The following is a 22,565-nucleotide window of genomic DNA, read 5'->3' as shown; positions in this document are numbered from 1 at the left end:
GGACATCGATTTTGAACTGAAGGTTCCTCAACTTAAGCACTAATGACAATTTGGACTGCATTCTTTATTGTTGGGTGTTGGGGGGCGGTGCTGTCCTGTGCATTACGGGGTGTTTAGCAGCATCCTGGCCTCTACCCATCAGATGCCAATAAGTTGCCCCACCTTAGTTGTGACAACAAGACATTGCCAAATATCCCCTGGAGGAAGAACTATCCCTGGTTTTGAACCCCTGAATGAAATAAACAAGAGAAAATCCCTACTTTCATATAGCTTACATTCTAGTGGGAGGGGAGACAATATACAAATAAATATATTTATAAAATAAGTTCAGGTATGGAGAGGTGGGAGTGGGGGTGACTGATAGCTCCTTTCCCACTTGCTTCTCTGGAAAAATAAGAGCCAAGAACCATGCTGACTGTACTAGCATAGGCATCAGCCCCTGATGAAAAGATAGATCATTGATAAGCAAAAATCACAGAAATGGAATTTGAATGATCTGGAATAATATTAGAAACAAATAGGGTTATCATTTAAATAACCACACTGAAGGTTCAGCATTCATCTCTTTTGGACATATTCCTGTGCGTGAAAAAATAACCTCATCGACAGAAGCACAGGACATCTACACACTAACAGGAAAAATCTCTGCTACCTTCTCTCCAACTCTGACCTATCCCTTTGAACACTTAGGAAAGAATTTAGAGAATGCCCCCATTCAATGAAGCCTCGATGTATAAAATAAGGCAAGATCACACAATAATGAAGAATTATTTGGAACATCGATGAAATCACTTTCACATAATGACATTTAAATAAGGTAAAACTTGGTTTTAAACAGCCAGATTGAAAAACCTCATATATACATAGCTTTTGTACAATTTATTTAACCAAAACTAATAAAATTCAGGTTGTATAGTGGCTGTGGTTTTGCAAAAACTAGCTTGCCATTCTAAAACGTGCCCGAGTTTCACAGGGCACATCAGTACCCCTGTGTGCTGGGTGATGGTTCAGGTCTCCCACCTCTTTTCTGACTTAGAATTACTGTGAAACCTTTGGCCTTAGAGTAAGCAGTAATATAATTTGACCTTCCTATGGTGTCAACACATCATTTTCTTATTAAATCTGCTGCTTCTGTACTTTCCTTATTAGCCCACTAAAATTACCAAATCTAAACACAAACGCAAACCTACAAAAAGGCACCACAGAGCAATACTGCATTATAAAGGGGTCATCTGAGTGTCCAGAATATGCTTATATAGCCTTTTTTTCTCTTCTTTCCTAAGATTATCATACAACCCAAAATTTAGATGCTTTTGTAGAGAACTCTAGGACCCCTGATGATTCGTCCATGGAACCCTAGACCCCAATTCTGCCAATAGCTAAAGGCATCAGAATCAGAAATGTCTAGGATTCAAAATTCTGGCCCCATCACTTACTAGAAATATTTTGCCTATTAAAGTATCACGTGCCACCCAAGACTGGATCCCACAGAAGTTTACATCTGAGCAAGACAGACCGGAGCAAAACTGTGAAGTTGTTTGTTTCTGCTTCCCTTGCCTCGCCTTCCCAATGCCTCTTTTCCCCTCTGGGTCCCTCAGCACTACCACCACTTGAGACACCAGGCTAGGTCCCGGTCAGCCATCAGCTCATCATTCTGCCTCCTTACCCCATGCCTAAATCCATCCCAAAATACTAGGGTAGAATGGTTATCATGGACTTTCAAAAATCACTTACTGAGCTGTTTAATAGTTGAAAGAGTAAATACTCCAAGAAATTAAGTGACTTCCCTACGTTTGACTCCTAATAAATGGTAGAGCTAGAAAAAAAATCATTTATTGAGCAACTACTTTGTGCTATGTACTTTGAATACTTAATTCAATTTAATCCTCTCAATAAGCCAGGTATTGTAACCCTCAGATGCAAAAACCACTGCATCTCTAATATTAAGCAAAGTCTCTGGGAAGCAATAAGAGTTCAGTAAATGTTTATTGAAAGTCACCCTGACTGACATTACAGAGCTAGTAACCAGAAGAGATGGGCTTCAACCATAAGACTGACTACAGGCTTTTAATGCTCTTTCTTCTACAGCAGGGGTCAGCAGGCTTTTTCTGTAAATTTTTAGGCTTTAAGGCTCACACAGTCTTCTACTGCAACAGCTCAGCCCTGCCATTGTAGCACAGAAACAACCAAGACAATACATAAACTAATGAATGTGACTGTTCCAATAAAACGTTATGAATGGACACTGAAATTTAAACTTTATATAATTTTCACATGTCGTGATATCTTCTTTTGATTTTTTTGCCAACTATCTAGAAGTGTAAAGCCACTCTTACCTTACAGGCTCCAAAAATGGACAGTGGACCGGATCTGGCCTGCAGGCCACCGTTTGCCTACCCCTGCTCTGCACCAGGCTGCCTCCCAAGCTCCTAACTCTCTTAAGTCCTTCCGCCAACCAACCGGAATCAATGGTAGAATTTCAGACCTTGATCAGTTAAGTGAGATCAAATCTTTCAACTACCTCTGAAGTTGTGCCATGCAGACAATGGCCCCTCTTCCCAAAAGCCTGTGGAAACCCATGACTTCTCAGGGTCCAGTATAACCAATGCCTTTCCTCTAACCATGGCTCTTCACACTGACTTTCAAAAAAGTTCTAGATTATTTCAGGATTAAGTCAGGTGCTAAATAATAAAGTTGGTCCATTCCAAGAGGGCAATTATCTAATCTGTTAATGAAAGAGCAGTCACATATCATAGCAAAATCTCATCTAGTATATTCATTACAGGAAAAATTAAGATAAGTGAAACTTGCTTTATCTCCTTATTAAGTCAGGAAAATGACTACATATATTTTCCCGATAAGAGGCTGTTTAGAAGACGAACCTCTATGATATTTTACAAACGTAGCTTTCCTTTTCTTTTTACCACGGAAATTCAGAGTAACTTGCCTTACTGTAAATCACAGTAACTCTAGTTGTTTTTTCTCTCTCCAAATGAGACATTGCCTGACATCTAACATGTGGCAGGATCTGAGAAAAGTTTCCACAAATTGGTAAAATTCTTTCTACATGAATATGTAATGTAATCTTCTTGTTAAACAAGAATAGATAATTTCTCCCAAAATGAATGCAATAAAGGGGCATAGAAAGAATAAATAATTCTAATACTGTTCTTTAATTCGGCTTGTAATTTTCCAAATTCCAGACTGATGGCAACATAGTGGGCCTATTCTACTACCATTATTTCAAAATGTTCATGCTCGGGGAAACCCACAGGGACGGCAGTTACTAAAAAGCCCAAAAATGCAGTAAACTTGCATCATTTCATAGCAAAAGAAAAAGTCGTTATTTGTCTATATTTATCTATACTATTTATGCTTGCAGTCAACAAACATTTACTGAGTGCCAACTATGGGGCCAGGCATTACTCTAAGTGCTATAGGGGAATCCTATAAAAACATAATCTTCATCTCCAAGGAACTCAGAGTTTAATTAGGGAGAAGAGACTGCTGAGGATGATAATGTTATTATGTTAAGCACATAGTCACTGATTATGCATGTGGCACTGTGTTAACGATCTACTTACATAATCTCATTTAATGTGACCCCCACGCAAATAACTTATGAGGTGGGTATTACTAGTATTCCCACTTTACAGATTAAAAAGTTGAGACTTGGGCTGACATGGTTATATAGCTAGTAAGTAGGCAGGTCTGGGATATGAACCCAGGAAGGCTGACTCTAGAGCCTGCTAGAAGTCATACATCAATAACCATAACACAATGCTGAAAGTGGCAAATGCTCTAGAAGAGGTGCACGTAAAAGTTTAGGAGAGAGGTAATTTGACTATGACAGTCAAGGGAGACTCCACGGGGCTGGGATAGAGAAAATTTCGAAAGGGGGAGAAGGGAGGAAGGAAATTCTAGGAAGAGAGAGCAGCATGAGCAATGGCACAAAGATGAGAAACACAGGACAAGGTTTAGGGTAAAGCAGGCAAGTCCAGTTTGGTGCCAACTAGACATTAATGGGTGAAGCAGCACATAAGGTAAAAAGAAAAGTGAGGCTTACTCACAGAAGGCCCTTAAAAGTCGACATTTATATGATGCTTTAGAGTGTACAACACTCTCTGAGGCAGCTTTTATCTTAGTGGTAGGGTTTCCAGCTCAGGGTCATGCATCCAGTAAGTTTTATCTCATTAATTTATTCAAAAGATATTCACTAGCCCAGGTACTGAAGACATTTATGAACCAGACACAGTCACTGCCCTCATAGCACTGCCAGGCTAGGTAGGAAAGACAACCATTATAAAGCAGATCACTGCACTCAACCATGGCGTGGGCCACAGTGGAATAAGGGTGAGGTGCTCTGTGAGCCTCATAGTCCGAGACCCACCTGGAGGCAGGGGGAGGCCTCAAGAAGGAAGTGTCATTTAAGCCTAGACTTGAAAGGTGCACAGGAGTTAGACTGATACTCGGGGTGGGGTAGGGGTGGGCATGTGGTAGAGAGGACTATTCCAAGCAGAGCATTCTAACTATGCATGAAGGCCCAGAGGAGTCCAGAAAGCAGAAGCTGGACAAGTTGGTAGATGCCAGATTCTGAGGACAGAGGGGCAGCCACTGAAAGTTTTTAAGCAAGAAGTGGGAGGGGAGGAGGGGTGACATGGTGAGATTTATGTATCAAAAAGACACAAAGCTGTAAAAGAGAACTAGGAATAGACAGGACAGGACAGAGGCGTTTGGAACTCAAACCCAACACTATTTGATTTGTAGATCACTTTCTACTCCTCCCTTGGAGGCAGGAGGGCGTCTGTGAAGCTTTACAGGAGGTGACTGACTATGTACTGAAAGATTAGATGGAAGGACATGGAGGAGGTAACAATGACTCACTCATTTTTTTCCCCTTTTCTTTTTTTAATTCAATACATATTTGTCATGCACTTACTACATGCTAGAAACTATGCAGTAGTTTTAGGCCCAGAAATAGGAAGGAAGTGTGCCATGAGCAGAGCTACAAACACATGTTAAAGCCTGTTGTGTAATATTCCTTTAAGATCCAATTTGAAAGCCCTCATCCAAAAAGGTTTCCCTGTCTCTGCCTTTCCAATTCGATTTAAAACTTTCATTAGCATCACCACTTAGTCTGTTCCACAAAGTCACACAACCCCGCTGCTATTATTTCAGAATCATTCACTAATTGCTGTGCAAGTCTTATCTCACGTGTGCCCCAGGACTTCCGCCTGCACTGTTTGTAAGTTCTGGACACAACACAAATGTTTAGCTAAGGGGGCTGCGAGATTGACTAAATGAATGGACCGGATTATATGAGAACAACCTTTGAATGCTGGCTGCTAAATTACATCATATCATGGGTTCCATTCTCCTCACCATTCCCTGAAGATGGTAGTTACAGACGCTACTGCTAACTTACAAAATTAAAAAAAATCAATCCTGCACATACCGTAAAATCATCCCCCAGTCATTACAAATTCTTACTTCTTATAAGATGCATGGAAGGACTAGCTTGGATTATAAACACTACGGTGGTCAGCAGTGTAAAAGAACAAGGTAATTCAAGAGAGAAATAGATTTGAATCCTCAATGCTTACAAAAACACCTACTGTGTGATGAAGGGGAAAGAGAATATTCATTAAACTCTTCTTAGGTGTCAGTGAACATGCTAGGAGTAGTATCTGCATTATTTCGTTTTTAAGCTTCATAGTAAAGCAGTAGGATAAATGCAGGGATCTCTTCTACCACTCAAATCTTTCCCTGACTATTGGATATACCTTGATTGATTGAACAGGGAATAGGCTTCGTACCATGTGGACTTTAATTGGTCATTACACAACTGTAGTAGGGAATTAGCACCTCACCCTTTAAAAAGCTGGTGTCCCAGGAGTCCAGCCACATTCAGCAGCTCTGTGTGAGCAGCTGGCTTGCCTTACTTGGCTTTATGTTCTCTTGTTAATGGTTTGTTGTTATGAGCTCTGCTGCTGTTTATTTTACAGATCTAGAAACCTGTTGCTTTTGATTGGTTTGATGTTTTGTTCATAATTTGGTGACAGCTAGGTTGGTTTCTGTTCTGTTTTGATCCCTCAATTTATGATTTTTAGCTTGCAATAACAAAACTTATATTAGTTTCCAAGGGTTGCCATAAAAAATTACCAGAAATTTGGTGGCTTAAAACAACAGAAATTCATTTTCTCACAGTTCTGGAGATGGAAATGTCCAAAATCAAGGTGTTGGCAGGACAGATTCCTCCTGGAGGCTCTGAGGGAAAAATCCATTTCTTCCCTCTCTCCTAGCGTCCGGGGGCCTGTCAGGAATCCCAGGGTGGTCCTTGGTTGGTAGATGCACCACTCCACTCTGTCTCTGTCTTTACATGGCTTCTCCTCTGTGTGTGTCTTTTCCTCCTCTGTGCCTTATAGAAATACATGTCACTAGATTTAAGGCCCACACGGTTCATGCAGGATGATCTCACTTCCAGATCCTTAATTCAATTACATCTGCAAAAATCCTTTTTTCAAATAAGGTCACATTCACTGGTTCAGGGTGGGCGCAGCTTTTGGGATGGGTCGGGGAGAGGCATTAACCAGTCATAATAATACTTATAGCTGTTCTTTTGTAGCACAAACTTTAATATTAAAAATCCCATAAGAAAAAAATAAAATAATTGTTATTATATGTCTGAAATTCTGTAGCTCCTAATCCTTTTTTTCTCTACTGAAACAATTGTTTTGTAATAAAACTTTTGTCATAAATGAATCAACACTTCATAAAAAATGAATAAATAGCCCAAGCTTTCTTAGGATGATAGCTAGTTGTATAAATGAGTTAATATCTATAAATCCCTGTACCTGACATATACAGTACATTATCTGGGTTAGATAAATAATAAAATTAACAGGGTATATTGTAGAGGAGCAGACTGTATTACTGTCCCATTTTTCAGATAAAGTGATAAAAACCTCAGTGAGGTTTATTACTAGCCCAAATAGTGAGAGGCCATGATTCAAATCCATATTGCCTGACCCCAAAGCCCTGTGTCCTTGCATGGGCTGCACCAAGGTGTCCCTGGGGAAGCTGGGAGGAAGCAGGCTGAAGGTCACCATGGCTTTGCTCACAATGACCCTGAATCTTGGTCAGAGTGATCCACCAGAGAAAGGAAGTTCACCAGAGAAAGTCCTGGGGCCAAGTCAAAGGTCAGTTACAAGACTGGTCTGAAATTCGCTGAAGTGTAAGAGACCTGAAAGCCTGTGGGAAGAAGAGAAGCAAACTTGGGGCTTGTGGAACAAAAAAAAGGAGATTTGATGCAAAAGAGAGAATCTGGTGAGGCCCTGGGTGTCACTGAGGAAGTGGAATTAAGTGAGAACAGAGGTGGTGAGTTGGGGTGGTGAGTGCTTCCAGCTATCCAGCAGCTGAAGCCCTCGAGGGCCAGGCCTGCTTGCAGAAGATACTTGATAACATATTCTTCACAGAGGCTGAGGGAAGACACAACCCTACACGTCAGAGGTACAGGAGAGGTACCTCACTCCCCCTACAGTGCAGCACACAGGAATGAAAGGACGGGGGAGAAGGAAATCAGATAGGATATGTTTCAGAAAGAAACGCAAAAGGTTGGCCCCTGAATCATGCACCATCAGTGCTTGTTTAGAAAGATGTGCTCTCATACTTCTCTAAATTTTCTAAAATTTCTAGGCAGAACATGTTCTCATTTTATAGTAGAAAAAGAGTAACTGTCTTAAAGTGCTCTATTTTAAAGAGAGCACTTTGTAGGTCACACGCTCTGATGGGAACTCAAACTACATCAGCCAAGAACTAACAGAGGTCAGAGGGAATGGGCAAAACATGTGCGGCATCAGGATAAATAAGAGCAGCAGTAAAGAGCCCACGGCATTTTAGTAAGGTGACTGTATCTGTTATGCTGAGAGCTTTCATTAGGAGAAGTAGGATATTAAATGGAATGATGAAGGAGAGGAGCAGCTAAATGAATATTTTGAATCAGTATTTATTGGAGAAGACAATGGGGAAATTCCTGTTCCAAGGACACATTTTATGGCAAAGCAGAGAACGGCCTTGACAGAGATTCTTCGGTCTCTGAGGAGAAAGGTAGGAGCAACTTGAGGGACTCTATGCAGTAAATCACCAGGACCAGATGGTATTCATCCATGGGTTCTGAATGAGATAAAGTGGGAAATCATGAGTTCAGTGACAAGGATATATAATAGATGCTTAAAAACAGCCACTATCCCTGAAGATTGTGAAGCCATTAATATGGCATCACATATGTGTGATGTGATGTGATGTGTGTGTGTGTGTGTGTGTGTGTGTTCCTTGCATGTTTTCAGGCCTTTAGGGGAACAGGATATGGGAGATTTTCTTTTTCTTAGGAACCATGAATGATTCTTTGATGAAACAAAGAACGGAGAAGTTTTAGGTGGTGGGAAGAGTATCAAAAGCTAAGAGACCAAATATTAGAGACATTTAATAACATTTAGGCAGCTAAGCAGTTATTTTCCAGGTACTCTGGGAGATGCCGGGGATATAAAGATGAATAAACACGCCTTTTGTCTAAAGGGAAGGCTTACAGCCTAATGACTCAGTTATTTTCACGGTCCTGCTATTGGCTTTGGATAGCAATTAGCAATGTAGCATTTTCCAACACTACCAGAGGATACAAGAAACATCTGGTCATTTTTTCTCCCTTGCAAAATTGTAAAGTTTCAGGTTGTTTGGCAAAATCTGGAGGATTGAAAAGCAAGGATAGATATTCACCTCTATCTCATAGGAGCCGATTTCTAGATTCTAAGAATTATCTAATAATAATAACAATAACCGAGTGGCTAATATTTATTGAGTGCTTACTAGGTGCCAGGTTCTTGCTCAGTTCTTTACCTGTATCATCTCATGTAACTGTCATAATAGTAAGTGGTAGACCTAGAATTTCAATCTTTGTAGTCCAATTCCAAAGTTCAGCTTATAGCCATTTCCCTATACTGTCTCTCTCTCTGTATGTTTTATTCATAAAAGGGAATCAAAAGTTTCACAGAGCAACTCCTGCCCTTTTTACATGTGATTCTCTTCTCTTTCATTAAAAGGATGATGGTCCCAAATCCCCAAATTGATTTCATAGCCAATAATGGGTCACAGCCTATAGTTTGTTTTATAGAAATAGGAGTAAATAAGTAAATAGCTACATTTGCTTTGACTTTGAGGAATTCTAAAGCTAAATGAAAGTTCTGGTATTAAGATGTCATACAGTGATAAATGTGACTCAAGACCACTATAAATTGTCTTGGACCATGTAAATCAAAAAATAAAGAAAATAAAGAAAAAAATCATGCCTTCAATTAAAAAAAAATTAACCAAAGAATTGCAGGCAAAGATGGAGGAATTAGCCTTAGTGACAAAGTAGAGAAACATGTTCTTGGTTGACAGAAAAAAATGAGAGAGAAAGGGTGTCTAGGGGAAAAAATGTAAAGGAACTTGAAAGTGAAGAGGAGAAAAACAAAAATTCTAAAATTCACAAGGGCACTGTCACATTTCCTGAAGTGCTTATCACAATAAATTATATACAGTAGAAACTCAAAAATAAAATAAACTGTCTTGTACCATTTTAAGATGCTTTTAGCATAGGGGGAGGGATGTTTCGTCCACTCATTCTCGAATGTTTTTCCTTAAGTTCATGTTGAATCAAATCCCTTAGGAGCTTTCATTGGGTAGAGCTTCAGAAGTTAAAAAGTTATTCCTTACATTGATCTGAAATCTGACCACCTGAAATTACTCACTGATTCTAGTTCCACCCCTTGGAAACACACAAGAATATTCAAGAAATTCTCCTACCCAGTATCCTTCACATATTTGGAAGGCATTCATGTTCTTCCTGGATATTTTCCTCTTCAGAATAATCATTTCTAGATTCTTCAACCATGTGTGAATAAAGACAGAAAATCCAATCCAAACTGGTCTAAACAAAAAAGGGGCTTCATCCACTCACATAGCAGAAAAGGCCAAGGATTGTTCCAGCTCCTGGCATGGCCTGATCTGGGGCCAAAGTAATGTCACCAGAATAGACTTTTGGTCTCTCCCAGCATTGCCCTCCTCTGTGTTGGTTCCAGTCCCCCTTGTAATGTGGCTGAAGCAGCCCCAGACCTTATATCTTCTCATGAATGATGTCCAGCAGGGAAAAGTAAGTTTCTTTCCCAGAAGTTTCAACAAAACTTCTCTTTCATCATATTGGCTCTGATTGGGCCATGTACTCAAACTTACAGCTATTACTGTAGTCAGTGGCAGTAAGTGCTTTTATCACTCAAGCTTAAGTCACATGCCTACCTCTGGAGACATGGACTGAGAGGCGGGGGGTGGTCTTCAACAGGGAGACTTCACGGGTTGAGGATTTGCTAACTAGCAGCTGGGTAATAAAAAGGCTACAGCTGTCCATTGGATGCTGTTGCTCCCATTTCATCCTTCCAAACCACTTCATCAAAGTGGCCTATCAAACAGCAAAATGAAACCTATCACTTAGCCTTGGAACTTTTCACATGTTGTGGGAAGAGGCACTGGAGCTGGGCCTGAATGCCCCAGTTATGTCTACTCATACACCAAGGGGATGCCCCAGTGGAATAGCAACTCCTTATTCCTCCACCGTCACCTCATCTGTTTAGCTTGCGCTGTTATCTTTCAGGCAGAATTAATCACTCCTTTTATAGAGCTCCTACTGGCACTTCCACTACATTGCAGTTACTCGTGTTGCAGGCTTATGTTCCTCTTGACTGTGAGTTCCCTGAAGATAGGGATTTTTTTATATTTTTCTGTATTCCTCGCACCTGGAATAATGCCTGACAAAGGAGATATACAATGCTATTTGCATGAATTACCCTGAGAGCATGGAAGAGGACACCCCACACAACTCTATGAGCATGAGATCAACCCACATCTTTCTCTGTCTGTGTGGGTCTCAGTATCCATGCTCATAAAATCACTGAAAAATTGCTTCAGATTCCCTGACACATCAGGGCATGGATGGGAACAAAGCAAATCTGAGCGTTAAGCATAGACAGTCCAGGAAGGCAGAGAATTATCAGACAGACTAGGGATTGCAGACAACGATCACAGATTTAGAGAGCCTAAGTCCACAAATGTCAGAAATGTTAGAGACTGCCGTCAGTGAAAACTCAATCACATATAGAATGGGTAGGAACTGAGCTAACGACGGATTCTGTCTACTCTGCTTCTTTTTAAACAGCAAGGGGTGCCAGGAAAGGAAAGTAGGGTACGGATGAGTCTGGAGAAAACTGTCCGTGACTACAGCCGATGCAAGACCTCGTTTCCTTCCCTCAGTTGAGGTGGGAAAAGAGACTCAACAATACGTATTTACTAAGTGCCCTGTGCTAGTTAGTAAGGCTACAATGATGAAGCACACAAATGCAGCCCCCATCACTGGACTCACACGCTCCAGGCCAGAGCTGCAAGAGTTACTTTACCCTGTCTCATGTACGTAAGTCTGAAGCAATACTTGCAAAATGCATTAAGCACCTCAGATAAAATAAGTTATCTAAATGAAGACACACTTAACTGAGAAAATCATTGTGTTTATTAATCTTTCAAAGCACCAATGTTATGCTAGCAGGATGCAGATGATATCAATGTTATTATTCCTTTGCCTCAAATAGAAAGTCAAGCCAGAGAAGCAAACATGAAAACAGAAGCTAACTTTAAACCAAGACACATGCCTACAGCAATGTTACTATATGCCCATGGGTCACCGGTCAACCGCCTGTAGGAGAGAAATCAGAACCATGCCCCTTGCTGTACCTATCACAAGCAATGAGTGTTGGTGCATGGAGAGGAGATGGCAAAGAATGATGCTGATGCTCTCCTTTCTGACTCTTAAAGACAATCATTATTCCTGGAATGACAATTTGTAAGCTCAACCTAATTACAGCCAAATTGATTAAGAGATGCATAATCTAAGGATTAGCATTCAGGCAAATGCTGCTTAACTCAGCCACCAAGGATTCAAGAGGAAACAGCTGTTTTGTTCAGGAAGTTGTTTGGAATAAAAGAGTGATTTTTGCCTGGAAAATCCAGTCTTAGTAAATTATTTAGCAACATCCATTCCTTGTTTGAACTCCCAAGCTAGGAACATCCTGGGATCACATATTCTAAAGACACGGTTCCTGTGTCTGTGAGGAAGGCAGCAGCATTGTACACATTAGAAACAACCTTGGTCTCCATCCCTTCTTAATAAAGAAGCTGCATGAATGCTCTTAGCCTCAGAAACCTACCCATAAAATAGGGATGATAATCAGTACCTTTCAGGGGTTGCTGTTAGGACTAGATGGGCAACCATGCATGAGGTTTCTAGCACAGAACTTGAGAACTTAGAAGTTTTCAGTCAATGTTTGTTTCTTTCCCTCCTTCCTTTGTCTTCTAGGACTCTTTATAGCTGCAGGGCTTTTTAGCCACTAAACTATTTAAGGCAAGTAAATGAATGAAGTCTTTAATCTTTTTAGACAAGGAAAATTTCTTCTTGTGTTATGTTTCATGATGTATAAATATCTTTACCTAAAAGCCTAAGATATGATGGTGAGAAAAACCAAAATCAAGGTGAATAATTGTGTGAGCTCTCCATGTGAGTTAAAAAGTTATTCTTTTATAGTAAGTCAATGAGGGGACAAAGAGGAAGATGAGGGGGACAAAAATGCATCTACTATGAGACATACTTAGCATATTACACACATTACCTGCTTTAATTAATACAGCAGCATCTTGGTACGTCTACGACACCAAATCTCAGCTATGCTCCTTACTAGTTGTGTGAGGTTGGGCAAGTCACTTGACTTTTCTGTGCCTTAGTTTCAACATCTGTAAAATGAGGAAAATAATAGCACTTACATCATAGGGTTGACAGATTTAGATGAGTTAATACATGTAAAACTCTTTGAACAGTACCTGACACAGAGTAAGTATTCAATCAATGTTAGCTGTTGACAACCATCATAGGGAGAATGGGAGTAACAATAATAATATTTGAAAGTCCTTAACCTCAAGGGTGGCACAGAGTAGATGCTTGATAACTGCCACCTGTTTATTACTTAGTAATAAAGTAAACTATTTTTAAAAATACACTCTTTCATCAGGTTATTCCATATAGGGGCTCCTCTACATGTAGCAGAAATATATGAACATCCACTCAGACTTTATTTTATAAATAACGGAGTCAGAAGATAACAAATTTCTTGCCCCCTTTATACTAAATCTCTTTCAGAGCCCCTAGTGCATTGGAAAAGTGCTCTGATATCTGGTCATTAGGCAGAATTCACAAAGACTGCAAGTCCTCAGTTCCCTTCCCACACTTATTTATCCCCATTTACTGTCATAAAGCACCAAGTCAGTGCCTAGCTGCCTCAGGGTGGGGGTATCGTCTCTTGATTTCTCATGACTCCCATCTTCTCCATCCCTTTCCTCCCCTCCTAGTTCTTGCCCTCCCTCTCCTTTCCGTGGGCACTGACTCAGCAAAACAAACGACCTGTAATGCTCCCTCACCTTAGCTTCCCTCTGTGCCTCACTGACCTATCCTAGCCCTAGGAGGCACTTAATACATGTCTACTGATTGAATTAAGGATTTTAAATCCCAGCAGAATCTACATACCAAGGAAACAATATGCTATTAAGACTTGGGATCATCGCAAATATTTCTTTAATCTTTCTACTGTAGCGTCAATTAGAGAAGAATACACATCTCTTAAACAATTTTCAATATGTGACAGCAGCAATAGTTCAGGGTACCATGTAAATAGATACAGAAGCAGCAAATCTCATAGCACTGATAATTTGAAAGGAATAGAATTGGCTAGAATACTTAGAATAACGTTGAAATTGGAGGTTTGATTCCAAGTGGACTTTTACACTAGTCTGTAAGTAACTCATTCACCAAAGTGCTCACACTCCCAGGTGCTGTGAGGAACACATAATGTAAGTTATATCTATTCTTTTCCCTCCAAAGGTTTATAATGTGGTTGTGGGGAAAAAAAGACACATGAGAGAGTTCAAAATATTTCAGTGCTAAACTGGTGGTACTGAGAAAGCACCTCTGTAATTCTGAGAAATGAATGATTAGTCTGAGCAAGGATTAAAAAGTAGATAATAAATAAAATGACTATAACTCAATCAAAAAATGTTAATAAATAAATAAATGCACTAGAAAAAAAAGTAGATAATAAAAAGTTGGAGTTTTCAAAGTACAGAAATACTGTAAAATTCAGTTTAACCAGGTTAATAACTGTTCCACCAAATTTACAATTTTATACGTATTTCATGTAGGCTGTAGGATAATTTAGCTATGCTATACTATATCCTATATTCTTATGAATACTATTAAAAATGCATATTCACATGAGCTACGAAGCTGTAATTCAACATTTCAACACTATGGCTTTTAAAAAAATTACAGAATTTGAGAGCCGATTCTAATTTCTGAACTCCGATAGAGCCAAACTCTTCTATTTCATTTTTCAGAAAGTTAAGGAATACCTAAAACATTAAAATTATGATTAATTTGTTAGTTCTTTAAATTATTCCCCCAGTGTGTGGATTACCCAGGTTTCTTTATTCCTAATGAAGAGTTGCCTGATTTCTGGTCTTTACATGTAAAGCACTTGGAAGAGCTCCTGGCGTGGAGTAAGTGCTCAACAGCCATTACTGCTGTTGCTGCTACGCTGTTACTCCCGCCACTATTACCACTGCTGTTATGGCTGCTGCTGCTATTTGTCCCCTGTCTACTAGCGCTTGCCCACCCCCAGGCTGGAAACATAGGTAAAAGGACATGAAACCTACCCTAAGCCAGGAGTTCTCTACTTGAGTCTGAAGATCCTTGAATATGTGAACTTGGACAAAAAAGCTTATAGATCTTCACTGACCTTTAACTGAAAATTAGCATTTCCTTCCATTATAAATGTAGACAACAAACCTTTGTCATCAGTAGAAATCACAGATATCTTCTTTGCTTGAAGTATATGTTGTTTTAAGTAGATCAAGAAAATCTAGAGGAGTATTTTACTAGTCTTTTCAGGTAACTATGGGCATTTTTCTCTGACACTCTACCAATTTGACAAGTAGTAGTAAGGCTCGTTGCGATGTGGAATCTGAAATGATACCAATAAACTTTTCATTCTCTGCTGCATTAAAATACACTGGTCCATCTTGCACTTTGAGTGGATCTCTTATTCACATATGATTTTATAACATCATTCATTGGTCATCTGCAAAGTGTTGGTTCGCTAAGTTATGCAGATCTCCAAAACATTGACACATTTCATTACACAAAACGGAAAAAAAAAATCACATTCATTAATAGCCCTACAGTCTCACTGGAAATGTCTTTAGGTTTTGGGAAGCTGACAAGTTCATGGTGCCAGACACAAATCTTCCGAAATTCTAATTTTCACATGAAAGTTCAAATTTTATCATTGGCAACAAATACTGTCAGTTGTTTTTCCCTGAAGTGACAGGCTCACTTCATTCATTTTGGAGAAAATGTCTGCCAAATGTTTGAATAAATGTAGTTTGCTTGTCAGTTGTTCTTCCAAGTAAAAATAGTGTTTCATGGAAAAAAAGTGTCTACTCACTCACATACAAGTGTCTTTCCTCGAGACAGGAACCATGCTCTCTCATGTGCATCAGAAGTTCTTTATATGTGTTTCCCATTTTGTCACATAGACTATTGAATAGATGTGTACTCAAGGGTCTAGATATAATAAAATTAATCATTTTTATTGCTTCATCAAGGCATTCTTAAGTGAAATTAACATTGTTTTTCCATGGCAATGATAAATACAGTAATACATTAGTGGTATATTTTGGTGCCACTACTTTGATTCATGTTAAGACACCAACAGTTTTACCCACTATTTGGTAATGGTTTTCACTAGTATTGCAAATGCCAACAGAGTTAAAAACAAAAAAAAGCAAATAGTGTCTTAGTATTATTACGAAAATTGTTTTGACCTCGTAGACCTCCTGAAATAGTCTCAGGGATCCCAAGGAACCATAAACTACCTTTTAAGAACTGCTTACTTACAGCACAGTATGTGCTTTATAAATGTTAACCATTGCTATGATTAATTATAGGGATTTTATTTTTCTAATTAAAACTTTGGATTATAATATGTCACATGATCTGCAGGTGAATAAGTGCAGAAATGGAAACTGTCCCCTTCATATCTTTTTTTCAACTCATTTTTCTTCTTTTTTCATTTTGCCTCATACTGTAGTTAGATGTATACCCAGCATCCAGAAACTAAGGCCCCAAGGACAGCAATAAGCCAGTGTTCCACTATCAGCACAGTGCTTTATACACACCAGGTGCTTAATAAAATACTTATTAAACAAGTGATGAATGAACAAATAAACAAACACAGATCAGTCCACTCTAGGCTTCTCAGCAACTCTAGTGGAAGAACAGAGGTTGAAGTGATAGTTTATTTTTATTTGTTTGCTTTTAAGGTAGTCATTTCAACCATAGTATTCTTGTTTAAAAAACTAAATTTGTGTAACAATCAATCAAGGTTATCTTTTATGGGGAAATAACATTGACTTTTTTTCCTTTCTAAAAAGATAACACTTGATAATTGTAGAAAATATAGACCAAAAAAAGAAAGAAAAGAAATTACTGGGAATTTCACCATCTAGAAATAAACTTTGTTGAGATTTGTATCTGTCTTTCTTCTTTTCTATGCAGATACATAACTTTGCTACCTCCTGTTTTATTACTTCCTTTTTTCATCTAACACTGTATAATGAATGTCCTTCTATATCATTGTATATCCTTATCTAATTTAATGTTTAATATGTACATACCATATATTATTTGGATGTGCTTCAGAAATAATTGGTAAAGTGAGGTTTTCTTTGGATTCCCCCTCCATGTTATCCCTGCCCCATATCATCATCAGCCAGAAAAACTATGAATCAGCAGCAACACAGAATGAAGCAGTAAGTAAACTCAAAGGATCCACTGAGCAGTTTTAAACTTTCTATCATTGTCACAAGCACCATGGCAATGGATAACATACCCAGAGCAGAAACAGCCCGGAAAACAAGAAAGAAATAAAAATTGAGAACACCCACAAACAAGATATTTTAAGATCCATCTAGAGAAAAATAAGCCTGGATCATGCAGCCAAGAAGGAAAAATTTCCCTCTTGGGAAGCTGCGCAGCAAAAGTGCTCTATGACAGGATGTGTGGTAAACTGCTCAGACAGTCCATTGAAAAGTCAACTCTGAAGCTGCATGAAATGAATGAGCAGAAATATAAAGACCAAAATAAGTAGGAGTTGAAGTATAAAGAACTCTATTACTGCGTTGCTAAAAGGGACATTTAGGTGGAGGTTAAATGCACTCCATTCTAAACTCTGTTTCAGTTCTTTAAAAGATCCATCTCCACTTGAACCTTCTCCTTAACTTCAAAGATAGTATCGTTAGCTGAATATAAAGGAAACATCAAACTAAGAAGAACACTACCAAAGAGAGAGAGTGAAAAGACAACAGAGTGAGATTGTAAAAATAAGAGGGAAAGGAAGTGGAATTGGGTGTCCCCAAAGGAAAAGATATTCATGTATATAGCTTTTCTCTCCCTCTCTCCCTCTCTCTGTCTTACTCTAATTTATGTAATAAAAAGTCAGAAGTCTGGGAACAGAAAGTACTTTCTGATTTTTAGTAAGTTGAAGAGGTCATTTCTTTATTCAACATGGTTCAGTAGCTTAACTAAGATTCAGAGAGTTTCTGGTTCTATTTTCTTAGCTCTTTCAATAAAATATTGGAAAAATTCTAACTCCCTTAGACCAGCATTCTACATCTTTAATTTACATTTAAGTTATACTCTCCCACTTCATTATTCCTCCAAGATCATTCATCCAACTACATCTGTCCGCTTTATTCAAGCCAATCTCTCTACAAAGCCTTGAACACATCTTGCTAAATTCTGCCTCCAAATACTTCTACATTTAACTCCTCAGGATGCTTGCCCTTCTTTCTACCATTAGTTCCTTCAACCCAGATCAAAATGAGCCTATTTCCTCCCACCAAATGTTGCCTAAATAAGTCCACTCATTTTAATCATTCATCTATCAGTCATGTTAAAGAACATAGCTTATTCACATTATCATTGGCGTATTGCTCTCAAATTGTTTTATGGAGCCCTTCTTTATTCTTTGAAGTCTAAGTTTCTAGAGGGCAAGCAGCATGGCTTCTAATTTTTTTGTTTCAAGAAAATGGAAAACTGAAAGAAGAAACAAAGGAAAGGGGAATAATGAAAAGGGGGAAATGGAGAAGTGACAAGAAAAGAAAGAAGAGAACCAAGATGAAACTGTGAGATTTTATTTTCTAATATACACGATGAAAATAATGACACAGTGTTGCTTTGTGAAAGTCATATTGACATAAATAAGTCTAATTCTAATGAGCACTCAATTTAAGGCTGCAGTTTGGGTGGTGGTGTGTAACTCCATGGTAGAATGTGTGCTCAGCATGCACGAGGTCCCGGCTTCAATACCCAGTGCCTCCGTTAAAGGTGAAAAAAAGATTGCAATCTGACCCTTCCCACCCCTGTTCCATGCTCCATTTTTTCTAATTCTACCTTTTCTAATTTCTATTTCTAATAAGCAAGTTTAATCTAATGACCACTCTATTAAACTTGCAACCCACCACACCTCCCTTACCCTGCTTCATTTTTTCTTTTCTATCCACTTAAAACATTTAAACATGCTAAATCATTTATTTACCTATTCTATATATTTTATTATTGATTCCCCATCCCTACTCAACTCCAGGTAAGCTCCCAGATGGCCGGAATCTTCATCTGTTTTGTTTCCTGTTGTAACCCCAGCCCCCAAAGCAGTATCTGACACAAGTAGGTGCTCAGTAAACTCACTGAATGAACAAAGCTCTCTGCAAATTGTCATACAGGCTCTGGAATTTTCACAAACACTCACACCAGAGTCACAGTGATCAATGAAAAACTTGTTCCCTCACCAGTGCTGCATACCAGCTTTATCGACCACCTAAAAGATGGTTGATTTAGAGCCCAACTAAACGAAGCACCACAAAAACGGATGTTATAGAGAATCAAGCAGAACTTTACAGAGGATGTGGCCAGCACGGCCTTCACCACAGGCCCCCTGAGGGGCTAGGTGTTAACCAAATGAAATGGTGCTAGGGGGTGACAGGTGGCCAAGCTGGCTTGGGAGACCTTAACTACTCCCTCCCTACCCAAGTGAAAGCCACAAAGGGCCTATAACAGGGGACTTGCTGTCTCAGGAAATCGCTCCAGTCTCATATTTCTACTCCAGCTGGCTGACACGGTGTAGACTTCCTGCTTCTAAGCCAGTTGTCCCTGCACTGTCTCTTCTGGTGAAGCATCAGAGGGCTCTTTGATTCACAAGCTAATTGTCTTTAAGTCCCCTTTGGCTCCAGCAGAGTCCTTTACTTGTCTGGGAGAGAAGTTTATATAGCTTTTAAAAGACATAGCTTGTGGACAGCCACCTTCAGAAAAAGTCTGAAAAACACAGGCTTGCCACAATCTCAGTAATTCCTCTCAGGGTACCCAAAGCAGTAGAGGCAGCAAATAGGGGGGTTAACTACTGGTTCTCCCACCTCTTAACCGATTGACCTAGGAAAAAACTTAGCTCTCTGAGCCTAAGTTTCAAATCCTTCAAAATAGGCAAATCTCCTCCTCAAGGTTATTGTGCACACAAAACCTTTGTCCCCATCTCTAGAGCTAGACAAATTTAACTGGATCTTAAAAACGTTGGCTCTGAGTCCTGTACACTAGCTCAGTCTCTAAAAGCTAAGAAGAGTCATATAATGTCTTGACAAGTTCCAAAGAAAATATCTCCATTACACTTGAAAATAGCTGGACTTTGAAGTCAGATAGACCTGAATCCACATTGGTGTGGCCACTTTCCAAGCTTTTTCCATGGCCTTGGTTAAGTTACTTCTCCTCATCTGTAAAACAAGTATGTAATAAATACTCACAAACTTGTAAGGATTAAAATAGATAATGTATATAAAGTGCTTGGCATAGCCTGACATACTTTTGGTGCTTAAGAGCTATTAGCTATTATTATTAATATTAATTGTTAATATTATTAGCTATTATTAATATTAATACCAGATATTGTCTAATATATTCTCTACTGAGACTAGTACTGGAATGAAAGAGATGAGGGTTATTTTTCCTTAAAGGCTAACTCTGGGTCTTTTTTTCCTCAGTAATACAATACGTAGTCGGTGCTCAATTTTTGCCACATGAGTAAATGAATGAAGGAATGAATGAATGAACAACATAATAATGGAGAAAGCACTACAAAGGGAGTCAGGAGCCCTAAGTGTCTGACTTACTTCAACCACTAATTAAATACCTGAGGACTATTAGATCACTTCTAAGTCCTTCTGGACTCCTAAGTCCAAAAAGTCCCTTATGGCTCTGACACTTAGATTCTGACAGTATTTGAAAAGGTATAAAATAAACATGAGAAAATACAAGGAAACTATTTATCTCTGAGACCTACTGCTATGGACTGAATTGTGTTCCCCTAAAATTCATATATTGAAGTTCTAACCCCCAATGGGACTGTATTTGGAGATAAGACTTTTACAAAAGTAATTATGGTTGAATGAGGTCATAAGGGTAGGTCCCTAGTCTAAAAGAATCAGTGTTTTTCCTAAGAAGAGACACCAGAGAGCTTACTTTCTCCTCCATCTGAGGACACAGGTAGAAGGCGGCAATCTGCAAGCCAGAAGGAGAGCACTCACCAGGAACCAAAGTGGTCAATACATTTATCCTGGACTTCCCAGCCCCCAGGACTGTGAGAAAATAAATTTCTGATGTTAAGCCACCCAGTCTATGGTATTTTGCTATGGGCACCTGAGCTAAAATACCTGTATGCCATACCCATTAGAAATATCCAACCTTGCATTCAGAGTTCTCTAATCATTTTTAATCTCCACACCGCCCTCCATTCCAAACTCCGATAAATTTTATATCCAGATGCTCCTTAAATGAAATGACTGTATCACAACAGCAAATTGACAATTCTAATAAACTACTCATTGAGTTGAATTTATAAACACTTTAGTACTATGCTTCAGAATGTTAATTATCAGTTTGAAAACCTGATATTCTTTACGCTCTTGTTTACTTGATATTTATTGAGCAAATTTCATGTTTGTTAATAAATTACTCAATGCAAAATTCCCAAGATACTAAAGTAAATTTACTCACCAATTTATCTTAACAAATCGAGTCTGTCACAGCTGAAAGAATGGGAAATTCCCCTTCATTTGATGAAGAAAAGCAATGGCTTTTGACAAACTCTGAGAACAGATAGGGTCGGGCATGATTTCCTGGTGGGGAATAAATTCCTGAATAAACATCTTAACCTGGGAGAAATTTGTACATTCTACTCAGACATTGCTCAATAATGGTAAGTAATAGCCACATGTGGCTATAGGGCATTGGAAACGTGCCTAGTCCAAACTGAGATGTGCTGCAAGTAAAATATCTCACTAATAATTTTTATATTCATTATATGCTAAAATAATATTTTGGGTATATTAAGATAAGTAATATATTATTAAATTTATTTTCACCCTTTTGTACTTCTTAAATGTGGCCACTAGAAAATTTATATTTGAATAGATGGATGGCATTTTATTTATAATGGACAGTACTGTTCTAATTAATTCTTTGTCATATCTGAAAGTCTAGTTAGTTGAAGCAAAGTATAAAGCAGGGATTAAATACAACCAACAGATATGTTTTATTTGGTGCACACACCTAAAATAAATTTTAGTTAACTGCCAATATTTAAACATTGACAGATTTCAAATCAAAATGTAGGCTTCTGCCTTCTTTTGAAAAGTCAGAATATTTAGAAACATCAAACCTACTTTTCCATGGCCACAACTGGCTGAAAATGATTGGCAGCTTCCCTCTGACCAAGGCACAAGGCCCCCAGTTCATCCCAGTCCCTAAGTGGCCTATTCTACCTTCTCTGCCTGGTACCTGTAGATATTTGAATTTTGATGTTTGGCTATAAAGAAAAGTTCAAACATGGAATGCAGTGGAAGAGAAAGCACATACTTTCTCATGTGTTAATACAGATCTTGATTTGAATTCCAGCTTATCCATTTAAATGACCATACACAGAAACTCAATTTCCTTACCAATAGAACACAAATAAGAATAACTAAATCGTGGAAATCAGTAGCAATTAAATAAAGTAAGATATATGCAGGAGTTGAATCACAAAAGTTGCTTAATGAATTACATTATTACTTCTTTCCTTTGACTGACTCAATATTTATTTGGGAACAAGGGGTACTTATAATAGAGGTGTAGTTAGACCCTAAGTGGTTTTTCCAGTGTCAGGAATCCACAGAAGCATGATGCTCTCTCCCTGCATGCAAAGATCTTGGGAAAATGGAGAACTTTCAACATTTTTCTTAGAGCCCACGGATAGTTAAAGTACTTTTATTAATGGAAGTTGAATTTTTATTTTATCAAT

General features: G+C 38.6%; 1 long non-coding RNA gene across 2 annotated transcripts in view; it reads right to left on the bottom strand.

Moving 5' to 3' along the window:
• Nucleotides 1-7,813: 7,813 nt before the first annotated feature.
• LOC123615297 (uncharacterized) overlaps nucleotides 7,814-22,565 on the bottom strand; it is a 125,007-nt gene continuing 110,255 nt past the window's right edge. The window contains exons 9-11 of one of the 2 annotated variants that reach the window (XR_012511203.1): nucleotides 21,281-21,402; nucleotides 12,744-12,864; nucleotides 7,814-8,172 (exon numbers count right to left, since the gene is read on the bottom strand). This is a non-coding gene — a long non-coding RNA (uncharacterized LOC123615297). The remainder of the gene's footprint in view (nucleotides 8,173-12,743; nucleotides 12,865-21,280; nucleotides 21,403-22,565) is intronic. The other variant, XR_012511202.1, reaches the window with a different exon arrangement.

Source organism: Camelus bactrianus, chromosome 13 (genome assembly GCF_048773025.1).
Source record: "Camelus bactrianus isolate YW-2024 breed Bactrian camel chromosome 13, ASM4877302v1, whole genome shotgun sequence".
In the NCBI taxonomy this organism is placed as follows: Eukaryota; Metazoa; Chordata; class Mammalia; order Artiodactyla; family Camelidae; genus Camelus; species Camelus bactrianus.
Note: the sequence above shows the minus strand (reverse complement) of the source record. Positions and strands in the feature narration are given on the sequence as shown.